Raw genomic sequence first — 13,294 nt, 5'->3', positions numbered from 1 at the left:
CCGGCTCCCGGTGCATGGGGCCTGCTTCTTCCTCTGCCTGTGTCTCTGCCTCTCTCTCTCTGTGACTATCATAAATAAATAAAAATAAATCTTTAAAAAAAAAAACAGCCTTACTGAGGTATTACTGAGGTATCAACAATATATGGGAAGTGTAAGACATGGTAAGCTTTTTTATTTTACGATTGTATGTATGTATGTATGTATTTGAGAGAGAGAAAGAAACAATGACCCAGGTGGAGGAGTAGAGGGAGAGGGACAAGCAGACTCCAAGCTGGGTGCAGAGTCTGATATTCATAACCCTGGGATCACAACCTGAGCCAAAATCAAGAGTCAGATGCTAAACTGACTGAGCCATCCAATCACCCCAAGATGCAGTAAGTTTGACATTGTTTTTTTTTTTCAATTTCACCTGTTTTCTTTTTTTAAATTTTTAATTGGAGTTCAATTTGCCAACATATAGCATAACACCCAGTGCTCATCCCATCAAGTGTCCCCCTCAGTGCCCGTCACCCAGTCACCCCCACCCCCCACCCACCTCCCCTTCCACCACCCTTTGTTCGTTTCCCAGAGTTAGGAGTCTCTCATGTTCTGTAAAACCATTACCACAAAATAGTGAACATACCTCCACTGAATTTCTTTATATTCCTTTGTAATCCCTCCTTCTAGCACCTCCTCAATGCCCCATCCCTGTGTAACTGCTACTATGCTTTCTATCACTACAGATTCCTAACTGCATTGTCTAGAGTTTTATATAAATTAAATCATACAGTATGTACTCTTTGGCTTCTTTTGCTTAGTATAATTATTTTGAGATTCATCCATGTTGTACTCTATGTTCATAGTTCATTTCTTTCCATTGTTAAGTATTATCCTCTTAAGGAGTGTTTTGACTAACAGAGGTTCTTAATTTTACTAAGTCCAATTTCTCAACTTTTTTTTTCTTTAGCATTTCTTTGTGCTCTGTTGAAAAATTTTTTGCTGATCTCAAAGTCATGAAGATCTTCCACATTTTCTTCTAAAAATGTTATTGTTTACCTTTCATGTTTACATCCATAATCCATTGTAAATTAATTTTTCTTGTGGTAGAAGTTTGAGATCGAGGTTCACTATTTTTTTTAAAGATTTTATTTATTTATTTGAGAAAGAGTGAGTAGGGATCCCTGGGTGGCGCAGTGGTTTGGCACCTGCCTTTGGCCCAGGGCGCGATCCTGGAGACCCGGGATCGAATCCCACGTCGGGCTCCTGGTGCATGGAGCCTGCTTCTCCCTCTGCCTATGTCTTTGCCTCTCTCTCTCTCTCTGTGTGTGTGTGTGTGTGTGACTATCATAAATAAATAAAAATTTTAAAAAAATGCTTATTAAAAAAAAAAAAAAAGAGAAAGAGTGAGTGATTGAGAGTGAGAGCCCGAGTGGGGAGAGGGGCAGAAGGAGAAGTAACTCCCCACTGAGCAGCGCTCAGGATCCTGGGACTCCAGGATCCTGACATGAGCCAAAGCCAGACACTTATTATTTTTTGAAAATCAGTTCAGGTTATTTAATAAGTTGAATTAGAAACAACAGAAGATCCATCTGAAAATATCCAATTTATAAGTAATGGCAATGTTAAGACTGAGGTTAAAGTTGGAGAAAGACGTAGATATTCTCCAAAAGAAGAAACAGTTTAAAAACTATAGCAGTAGATGAAATCACCATGGAAGATACCAAGAAAATAACAAAGGCCTCAGGAAGACACTGACATAAAAGAACCATAAGGAGAACTGTCAGAACTTATCAGAGAAATAGGAAGCAAAAGATTTCTGAGCAGTTATCACTGAAATTGAGGGAAAATAAGTTTCAAGATTGAAAGGATGGTCAAATAATATAAAAGTTCTTGTGGAGGAGGCAAAACTTTACCTCTACCCCCTCAGTTTTTCAGCTGGGCCTCTTTAACAAAGATTAATAAGAGAAAACCAGTTTATCAACACCTGCAGCGCACATCTCACAAGAGAAATCTCAATAGAAAATAATTTAACAGGGCAGCTTATATGGTATCTTCAACTAAGAATGATGAAAGTGTAGACAAATGACAAGAAAAGAAAAGCAGTTCTAGGCTTCTAAGGACAGCAAACTGTGGGAAGGTAAATATATGGGAGGAAACTAATAGAGTAAGGTTTGTTTGCAAATTCCACAGATGTCCTCTCTGGGCTGGTAAGAGTCTGCCTCTAGGAAAAGGAGAATTTATATCTCCCCTTCAGGCAGAAAAGTGGAAGGTATAGAAAGGTTCTCCTGCATTTGCTGCTTAATTGCCTTCAGATCAAAATAATTTTTATGTCAAAGAGGAATAATTTGGTGTGACACATTCTGGTTTCCTTCATTCTCAAGGAGAGATAAAGGCCACTGGACTTGGCATCATGTTGCTAATGACCTTTGAGAGGATTTCTTAGAGTGATAGTGCTTCAGTTGGATTCTGAGAAGTTAGACAGGAAGAGATCTCATGCTGCTGTGAAAAGAATTTTCTCTATTGCACAGGGCTATTGAGTAAGTTTATGGGGCAAGGGGGAGAAACCAATGAAGGAGAAACAAAACACCTGAGAAGAAATGACTGCAGACTCAGATGCCACAGTAGAGTTCACTGTGATCAAGGACAGGTTAGAGCCTAAGTGATCTAAATTATAACGGACTTCTCTTTTGGAGCCTACCATTTGTATGTTTGACGGCATTTGAAACATACACCCACCTTCAAACCTTCCTAATTTTGGTTAAAAAGAATGCAAATGTTATGGTAAAAACAAAATGCCTTTTCAAGGGTTAAACCACTCAAGGCTTTGAAGCAACCACAGCAACAGATCTGAGATAAGAATAGTGCTGGAGGATTGTACTGCCCTTACTTTGTACTGAAGTGGGGAATTGTGTTCCCACCACCAGAACATCTACCAATGCAAACATAATAGCACAATGATTCTTGTGATTTTCTGTACCTGGTAAGCACTAAAAAGATTATGTAACTAGAGTTATTGAGCCAAAAGGGGTACAATCTCCATTGGGTAAAAAGTTATCTACGGGCATCAGAGCTTACTGTTCCCTTAGGCTTAGCCAATCAAGCAGTTAATTCATTCTTTACAATATAAATGTTATATAAAGTTTACCCTATGCCTTGCTTTTAGCAAAATCCTTTCTGAGTGTTTCAAGTAATTTAAAGGGAAATTTGGAACAAACATTAAAGAGATCTACAATTGAATTATTTCCTTTTTTTCTGCCCTTTACCAATACTAGCCAGTTACTAAAGCCTTCAAGTTCCTGCTTATACAAAATCCTTTATATGTGCGACATTTTCATTTCCAAAGAACCATCTTAATCCAGGTCTCATTTCTTATCTGGAAGAGACTCATTTGGTTAGTTACTCTACATTTGAAGGAGATCAGGATATGCCATTCCAAAATAAGCCACTTTGGCATAAAGATTATTTTAAGCTGAAGACATTTGAGATTCAACAGATGTAGAAAGAAACCTTCTTGGGCTTCCCTTATCTGACTAAAAGCAGAAACTTCTGAAAAATGAGGACAGCCATAAATTCCCATTTCAGGTTGGCATCTACTCCGAGGAGAGATCACAAGTCCTCACTCTGGGGGAGTTTCAAGGTCATGAAGAGGATGGAAATACCATTTGCACCTACCTAAACAAATATTATCACAAACTTTATTATTTCCGATTTGTTCTTCTACAGACTTGTTTGTCTTTTCTAAAGAAACTTATTTGTTCTTCCTATAAAAGCCTTTTCTCCAGGGTGCTGGCTAGCTCAGTGGGAGCACTGTGAGACTCTTGGTCTTGGGGTCATGAGTTCGAGCCCCATGTTGGGTAGAGAGATTACTAAAAATAAATAAATGTAGTTTTTTTTTTTTAAGTTTTTTTTTTTTAAGCCTTTTCTCCTAGGCCCCTTTCTCTTACTAAATTAGGCATCTAAGTCCCAAATTCTAACCACCTGGATTATTCATCACTGAGCACTCCTACAGTTGCTAGTCTCCTACGGTTGCTAGTTTCAGTCAGTTTAAGTTGCAGGCCCCCAGATACTAAACCTAAGAATGTATAGGAAAAGTTTTCCTCCCCAACACCTTCTTCTGGGTTACATTGTAAACCTCAGGAAAACTGATGTGAGTAAAGCATTATATCATTATAGTGCTCCCATGCTCCAGAAATTTCTACAAACTCCCTAGTCTGACCTTCAAGATTTCCCATGCAAAGTCAGCAGGGAAAATAGATGAAATGATTTTGAAAAGGTAATCAGAAGCCTGCTGGCACTTTTAAGAAAGATCCTGGTCACTGAAATTACCAAGTAAATGGTGATCCAGAACCAGTGTCTAGTCCTTGGATGTATATGCTAAAAAAAAAATGAATTTTATCAGTTCAGTCAAGGTTTTGAGGACTCCAGTCACCAGAGATAGTTTATATACCATAAACCAATTTATTATTTGAAAAATAAAATTGCTAAGTAGACCAAAAGAGAAGCTTCAAGTGATCAACATATTGCCTTTCCTAAAAGGAGACTATTTTGTGAAACTAAAATCATTTCAGAGGGTTAACTGGTTATTATCCCACTATGAGGTTCATTTATCTTCCTCTACTTCAGAGGCAAGCAAATTGAAATTCCAACAAGACTCTAGAGAAGGGAGCCTAGATGACTTAGTTGGTCAAGTGTCCGGCCCTTTATTTTGGCTCAGGTTATGATCTCTGGGTCCTGGGATCTAGCTCCACATCAGGCTCTGCACTGGGCATGGAGCCTACTTGGGATTCTGCCCCCACTCTGCCTCTCCCCCATCTTGTCTGCCCCCCACTGTCCCCTATGTACTCACTCTTGCTCTCAAAAAAATTTTTTTGAAACGATTTATTTATTCATGAGAAACAGACAGAGGCAGAGACACAGGCAGAGGGAGAAGCAGGCTCCCTGAGTGGAGCCCGATGCAAGACTCAATCCCAGGACTCTGGGATCATGACCTGAGCCAAAGGCCGCTAAGCCACCCAGGTGCCCCATCTCAAAAAATTTTTTAAAGGAAGAGTCTTGAGAGACTTCTTACTTGATAGTATATGTCTTCAACTTTCTTTTCTTTAGACATTGCAGATGTTAGTCATTGTCTAGGCACACATAATTGCCTAGAAAACTGTTTACATTAAACGTGCAGATGCCCTGACAGGGTGGGTTTTCAGGCAGTGCATCAGCTGCTAGAGGATTGAGCCAAAGTAGGGCTTTTAGGTTATCACTTAGTTCAAGTCAAGGCCATTTTACCTTTTAGCATTCCAGTGTTTCAATTATATTGCAAACTCTTCTGAAAACTTTTAAATTTCTTATCCCTTCCCTGATAATGTGCTGAAATGTAAGTTAATCAGAGCTACTCACCATCTTCTTTATTAAATTTTTTGCCCTAGGGACAGAACCTAATTACCATGGATAATTTCAGATATTTACAAAAATTTCTATGTGGTTCCCACCAACATATATTTGATTATATTTATCAAGTGTTACTTTTATAAAATGGCTTAATTACATCAAAAATATATTTACACATCATAATCTTCCCACAAATACTGCTGTTCCCTCATCAACACCTATTTTCCCCAGACTCACCACTTACAGATTTTCCTGCTTGAAAAATAACCTCAAATTAAGGCTTTTCTTCAAGACTTGAAACATTTAACAACACAATTTTTTTAGTGGGCCCTGAATAACAATTTCAATTTAGTAACAGTCTCTGAACATTATTTTCCTTTTTTTCTTTTTTTAGAGATCTAGAGAACACACTCATGAGAGTGGGGGAGAAGCAGAGGGAGAGAATCTTAAGCCGGCTCCTAGCTGACTTCAGAGCCTGCCATGGGGCTTTATCACCTGATCCTGAGATCATGACCTGAGCCAAAATCAAGGGTCAGACACTTAACTGAGCCACCTGGGTGCCACCATCATTTACATTAATAGAAATTCATAACAAATAACTTTTTGAGGTTCCCAAAGTGTTGAGAACATGTAGAGATTTATACCACACTAAAATGTTTTTAAACAAGTATCAAAAGTATAATAAATAAGCAAAATGTGGTATACACACAAAAATGGAATATTATTCAGCCTTAAAAAGGAAATTCTGACACATGCTACACCATGAACTTTGAAGAAATCAGCTAAGTGAAATAAGCCAGTCACAAAAGGACAGATGCTGTATGGTAATACTTATATGAGGTACTTAAGAGTGGTCAAAATTATCGCCAGGAAGTATAATAGTGATTGCAGGAGCTGGGGAGGAGAGAATGGGGAGTTAGTGTTTAACAGTACAGAGATTCCGTTTTACAAGATGAAAAAGTTATAGGGATGGATGGTGGGGATGGCTGCATAACAACGTGAATGTATTTAATATTGCTAAACTACACACTTTAAAATGCTAAGGTGGTAAATTTTATGTTATTTATATTTTAACACAACAACAAAGGAGACTATGCCATTAAATAAATTCTCCCCCCAAAATAAATAAATACATAAATAAATTCTCCTATTGTTATGTAATGGATGTAGATAATCATCAACATACAAATACTAGGTAGAAGATTCTATAGCACTACTCCAGTTCAAAATATATAATCAACTAAGGGAAAAGCACACCTGACCAAATAAGTAGGTCCTATAGATCTTTGGCTCACTTTCATACTGAAATGCTAATTTTAACTTAAAAAAAAAAAGAATTCTACTTAAATAACCAGATAAACATTTATCTCAACTATCTTCCCAATCTCAATAAAAGCACAGAAATATAAAAGCTGAAAATAGTGGCAGAAAAGGAAGTAACAAATAAAAGATATCAACAAAATATGGGGGGGGGGGTAGTGAACAGACTGGTTAAGTATAAAGCTTTCCATGCTTATGTTTATTTCTGTTCACCCCTAAAACATCATTAAAACAAGAAATGGCAGGGGCAGGGGGCTTAAAAAACATATACACACAGACCAAAAGAACAAGCATGGAGATAACAGCACCACAGTTCTGGAAGATAGAAAACAGAAGGAACAGATACTTAATTAAGCAGAGCAGAGCTGATACCCCAGCCAGCTGTTGGGGGAAACCCTAAACAAAGCAAGCTCATATAAGCCAAAGAACCCAAGAAAGGCCAAGGAATGAGTTACCAGATATCTCCTAAAGTAGAATGCCAGATGGGGCTGAATATAGGAAGATTATTTTATAAAAGTCCACAAAGAAGCAGTTAGACCCCACCCTGAGCCCTATACCCTTTTTATAACCCCACTGAGAGTAAAACTGCCCTTCCTCCCTAATATTAGAAGACTGGACATTAACTTTTTGGAAACAATAAATCAAAAAACATACTGGACTTCAATGATCAGGTCTATAACAGGCACTCTGTTATGAAGATTTACAACAGCTGTATTCTTGGGTTTCGAAAGGGGGAAAAACCCACTTTACGGATATTATAAAAATCTAATAGAAACAGAAAGAAAAAAAGGAAATATGCAAAGGCGAGCACAATAGTAAGCAGTAAAGGAGAACAAGACAGAGTTACATCAAATCGGGTACTTACAATATCTGACTTCATTAGCTGGGGAAGCCTAGTGGAGACATCCAGGCTGGAGTCCCAACTGAGAGGCCTGGGTAGAGTGTTCTCCCCTCAGGTGAGACTTCCAACTGAAAATCCTTTTAAGGGTTGTATTTATAGGGCAAATGATGGGGTCTGAAGTTAAACACTTGTGTTCACCTACGTGCAGTTTGGAGCAAGCTGCATTCCTATGTTATCATGCCTTGACATCTTCAAGGAGCCTGCGCCATATGTGCTTGCCTCCCCTCCCAGAATCCATTCTGGGGGGGGGGGGGGTTAGCCCAGTTAAGAGCAGGATGGGATATAAGACAAAATTTACAGCTCTTAGCATTCAGACTAGAAGGGCTAATTCTAACCTGGAGGCCAGCTAATGTCAACTAATCAGGCTCCCAAGGCCACTTATCCAGCACAAGTCTCACAAACAACATTCTTTAGCCTGTCTTCGTATGTGCAGGTCGGGGTGGTCAGTTACACAGAACAAATCACAGAAATCTCTACCATACAATATACATCCTCAGTCTCTGGAGACCCCTTCCTTCACTTGGCTTGAAAAACACTGGCAGCCATGTTGGAAGGTTTCATCAAATGCTTGGTGATCCCTTGGCTGTCCTTTTTACACTGAGCATAAAGCACCAAAAAGACAGCAGAAACTCAGGGTATATGAGGCTGGTAAACTGGTGGGGCTCAGGGGGTCATGGAGAACAAGCTGCCCCTCCCTCCAAACCTTTTCAATTGAAAGACCCTTAGTGTCAGTATATAGAGGTTTTGTCCTCTGAGGACACTACATTTCCCCCAAAGAAGCCTCCAAGAACCCTTATCTTGCTGGGGACAAGTTTTCAATTCCCTTAGGTAAATACCAAGGAGTGCAATTGCTGGATCATATGGTTAAGAGTATGTTCAGTTTTGTGTAGGGGGATGGGTGAGATAGGTGAAGGAGATTCAGAGGTACAAACTCCCAGCTATAAAATAAGTCACAGAGATGGAAAGTACAGCATAGGAAATCCTGTCAACAATATTTATGTATATCTCATTTCACTGATGACATATGATGCTAAGTATCTTTTCATATGGTTCTTTGCCATCTGTGTATCTTTGATAAGGTTTCTGCTAAGGTCTTTGATCCATTTTTTATTGGGGTGTGTCAGCACAAATATTATTTTCAAAATTGATTAGAATTTATTTATTTTTTTTTTTATTAGAATTTAAATAACGCTGTACCCACAAACCACTTTTAGATTTTTTAAAGAGAGAAAGCACATATGCACACGAGAGAAAGGGGTTAGGGGCAGAGGGAGAGGAAGAAAATCTTAAGCAGGCTCCATGCCCAGTGTAGAGCTGATACGGAGCTCAGTCTCATGACCCTGAGATCATGACCTGAGCTGAAATCAATAGTCACACACTCAGGGCAGCCTGGGTTGCTCAGCAGTTTAGCACCGCCTTCAGCCCAGGGCGTGATCCTGGAGACCTGGGATCAAGTCCCATGTCTGGCTCTCTGCATAGAGCCTGCTTCTCCCTCTGCCTGTGTCTCTGCCCTTCTCTCTCTCTGTGACTCTCATGAATAAATAAATAAAATCTTAAAAAAAAAAAAAAGTCACACAACCGACTGAGCCATCTAGGTGCCCCTCATAAAGCACTTTTAAACTCACATTTATCATGTAAGAATCTGTAAGTCTGGGGAGCCCTGATATTAAAACTCACAATTTTATATTTACTTCTCCAACTAACAATGGGAGAGCAGAGACAATCTTTTCTTGCTATTTTTTTTTCTACAGCAAGGATTTTCATATTTTCCCCAACACTGGTTTCAGAGGCAGATGTACAATAAATGGGGGAAGGTTAATACTTCTTCAGAGTAGATTGTCAAGTAATAGGTGAATAAGGAATAACAAAATTACAAAAATCACCATTTTGCAACATTATGGAATAACTGACTCAAGAAAATCATTGTGGCAGTGGGGGTGGTGGGGCTCACCAGTAGATGATAAAAACCACTAAGTGACAGTTTGTTGGCAAATGAGATATTTACACAATCTTCCCACAGATTACCTATTACTTATAGAGAAGTCTGGTAGACACAATCTTTTTTTTTTTTTTTTTTTTTTTTTATTTTTATTTTTTTAATCTTTTTTTTTTTTTTTTTTTTTTATTATTTATTTATGAGAGCCATACAGAGAGAGAGAGAGAGAGAGAGAGAGAGAGGCAGAGACATAGGTAGAGGGAGAAGCAGGCTCCATGCACTGGGAGCCTGACGTGGGATTCGATCCCGGGTCTCCAGGATCGCGCCCTGGGCCAAAGGCAGGCGCCAAACCGCTGCGCCACCCAGGGATCCCTGGTAGACACAATCTTAAAGTAATGAAAGAAACAAACCAACAATTGAAAAACTGACATTACATTCCTCTTGATGTGATATAGTAAAAAGGACATATCACTTATATAGCTTTCCTGCTAAAACTGTATAACCCGAATCTAACCACAAAGAAGCAATCAGATGAGCTTAAAAAGACAATGCATTTTACAAAGGAATTGGATTGTAGTCTTCAAAAATGTCAATCTTCTGAAAGACTAAAAAAACAAAAAAGGCTGAAAACTATTAGAATAAAGGCAATTAAAGAGGTATAACAACTAAATGCTCGGGATGCCTGGGTGGCTCAGCAGTTAAGTGTCTGCCTCTGGCTCATCCTGGGATCTAGTCCTGCATCGAGCTCCCAGCATGGAGCCTACTTCTCCTTCTGCCTATGTTTCTGCCTCCCTCCACGTCTCTCATGAATAAATAAAATCTTAAAAACAACAACAACAACAACAACAACTAAGTGCAATGCTTAATCATGGACTTTTTTTTTTTTTTTAATTTTTTTTTAATTTTTTTTTTAATCATGGACTTTTAAAGATCTTATTTATTTATTTAAGAGAGAGTGTGCAAGTGACCATGCAGGAGCAGGGAGAAGGGCAGAGGGAGAGAGAGAATCTCAAGCAGACTCCCCACTGAGCATGAAGCCTGATACAGGGCTTGATCCCAAGATCCAAGTATCATGACCTGAACCAAAGCCAAGAACGGGATGCTTAATTGACTGAGCCACACAGGTGCCCCAATCATGGACTTCTAAAAAAGTTTCTATAGGGGAGCCTGCCCGGCTTTGTCAGTAGAGCATGCAATGCTTGATCTTAGGGTTTTAAGTTCAAGCCCCATACCGGGTGTAGAGATTACTTAAAAATACAATCTAAAAGTAAGAAAGAAAATCTTTAAAAAGTTGCTTTATGGGGATCCCTGGGTGGCTCAGTGGTTTAGTGCCTGCCTTTGGCCCAGGGCGTGATCCTGGAACCCCGGGATCGAGTCCCATGTCAGGCTCCTGGCATGGAGCCTGCCTCTCCCTCTACCTGTGTCTCTGCCTCTCTCTCTCTCTATGTCTATCATAAATAAATAAAATCTTTTAAAAAAAAAAAAGTTGCTTTAAAGAACAGTATTGAAACAATTGGTAACATTTGGTACTGATTGTATACTAGGTAACAGTTAAATTTCTTGAATTTGATACAATTACACTTTGGTCAATGCTCCTCCTGAAAAAATACAAGTAACTTTTCTCAAGGGCCCAGCCAAAAAAAAGAATGGGGGGGGGGGGGAGAAATCCTATATTATATAGCTTATGACATCTAGAGACATATGCTTTCTGACAAGTAGAGCATGTGGCAAAGCATGAATGATGAAGACATCAACGATTCATCATGAACGAAGAATCTAGGTGAAGAGTATATGAGAGTTCACTGTAAAATTCTTATAATTTTTCTGTAGATCTGATGGTTTTCAAATTTTTTAAATGAACAAATAAACTCTCATCAAATGGCTTATAACGGGTAGAAAACTAACTTTTACCCAGTATAAAACTTTCTAAAATTAGGTCTATCTCCTTGTAGACTCATTTCATTTTTTTTCAAAGATTTTATTTATTTATTTATTTATTTATTTATTTATTTATTTATTTATGAAAGACACAGAGGGACAGACTCTCAAGAGGCAGAGGGAAAAGCAGATTCCATACAGGGAGCCCAATGCAGACTCGATCCTGGGACCATGGGATCACACCCTGAGCCAAAGGCAGACACTCAACCGCTGAGCCACCCAGGTGTCCCTAGACACATTTCAAATAGTTTTTCAAACATCTGAATTACTGCTCTGGCTGTACTTCCAAATTCTGTCATAGAAAATCCTTGCCTTAGAATAAAGTAGGCAAAGAGTTTAATGCACTGGGTCATGATACATAGGAGTTTAAACTCTCTGAGGGGGATACCCAACAAGGTGGACTGAATGATGTTAGTCCTCCCTCCTGCTAAAGCACTTAAAAATGCAGATAACATATGACAATAAAAGTTTTTTACATATAACTGAACAAGAAAAACTGAGAAATCCCAGGCTCCAGAAAAGGTAAGTCAATGCCATAGATGTAAAGAAAAATTGATGCCAGGGAACTGAGGCCTATGGGAAGCAAGGTCAGGTTCTTTTTTTTTTTTTTTTTCCAAATAGGCTCCACACCCAATGTAGGGCTTGAACTCACAACCCTGAGATCAAGAGTCACACGCTCTACTTACTGAGCTGGTCAGGCACCCCAAAGTCAGGTTCTTCTAATAACTATATGAGCACAAGCATCGGGAGAAGGGGAGGTTGTACCTCACTCTTACAGGCTGGTAGAAACCCAGTGCTCTGCTCAAAACTGCAGAGCCAAGTGCTGCTTGATCACAGAGGCCAGAAGAATCCTAGAAAAGCAATAAAGAGGGTTGTCATCCTATAATGGCAAGGTTTGGAGATGGGAAAATCACTCTCAAACTTCATAAACATAAGTCAGTAAAGTGCCTAGTCAAGATCCAAAATTACATTACCTATAAGCATGGTAAGGAAATAAAAAGCTAAGAAGTTAATCTAAAAACTCATCACTGAACTATTGTAACCCCTAGAAACAGGCAGAAGCAAGCCTGAAAGAGCTCTGGGAGAAGCTTTCAACAACTCTGGATTATCAAGAGCCTGCTGCCAGGCCACACTCACAACTCTTTCTCTCAACTTTTAGCTAGATGAATTCATAATTTTAAAATTTACAGACTGGGGGCACCTGGGTGGCTCGGTTGGCAGAGCATGCAACTCTTGATGTTGGAGTCATGAATTAAAACTTCATGTTGGGGGTAGAGATTACTAAAAAAAAAAAAAGTTAAACTTTAAAAAATTTAAAAAATAAAACTTACAGGCTACACATGGAAATAAAACATCAAAAATGCAAAAGAACATGACAATATGAGAGACTACACAACTGAGATAAGAGAGTGGGCAAGTTGAAAGAAAACATGCTTATTTGTAAACATGGCAAACATATAAAAGAGAAAGCTTATGGCAGCTAAAGAATGCTAAGTTTCGGGATCCCTGGGTGGCGCAGCGGTTTGGCGCCTGCCTTTGGCCCAGGGCACGATCCTGGAGACCCGGGATCGAATCCCACATCGGGCTCCCGGTGCATGGAGCCTGCCTCTCCCTCTGCCTGTGTCTCTGCCTCTCTCTCTCTCTCTTTGACTATCATAAATAAATAAAAATTAAAAAAAAAAAATAAAAAAAAAATGTTCATGTATAAATTTTAAAAAAAAAAAAAAAAAAAAAGAATGCTAAGTTTCAAATCATCATAAGTCAGTTTGGGCAAGACAGAACCATAGTTGTAAAGATCTGAGCATAAGGTAGCAAGGAAAGGTAGTTTTGAAAACTACAGA

At 39.0% G+C, this 13,294-nt stretch overlaps 1 protein-coding gene across 50 annotated transcripts in view; it reads right to left on the bottom strand.

The window, feature by feature from the left end:
• The window catches only part of ATG13 (autophagy related 13), a 53,179-nt gene that overhangs the window by 30,700 nt on the left and 9,185 nt on the right, over positions 1 to 13,294 (bottom strand). For 17 of the 50 annotated variants that reach the window (XM_026004077.2, XM_026004079.2, XM_026004083.2 and 14 more), the window contains exon 3: positions 12,219 to 12,304. The exons of 20 other annotated variants lie outside the window; for them this stretch is intronic. The gene's annotated coding sequence lies outside the window, so the exon portion shown is untranslated. Of the gene's footprint in view, positions 1 to 12,139; positions 12,305 to 13,294 lie in introns of all 50 variants that reach the window. 13 more of the 50 variants (XM_072760313.1, XM_072760347.1, XM_072760321.1 and 10 more) reach the window with 1 other exon arrangement.

This window comes from Vulpes vulpes, chromosome 5, assembly GCF_048418805.1.
Source record: "Vulpes vulpes isolate BD-2025 chromosome 5, VulVul3, whole genome shotgun sequence".
NCBI lineage: Eukaryota > Metazoa > Chordata > Mammalia > Carnivora > Canidae > Vulpes > Vulpes vulpes.
Note: the sequence above shows the minus strand (reverse complement) of the source record. Positions and strands in the feature narration are given on the sequence as shown.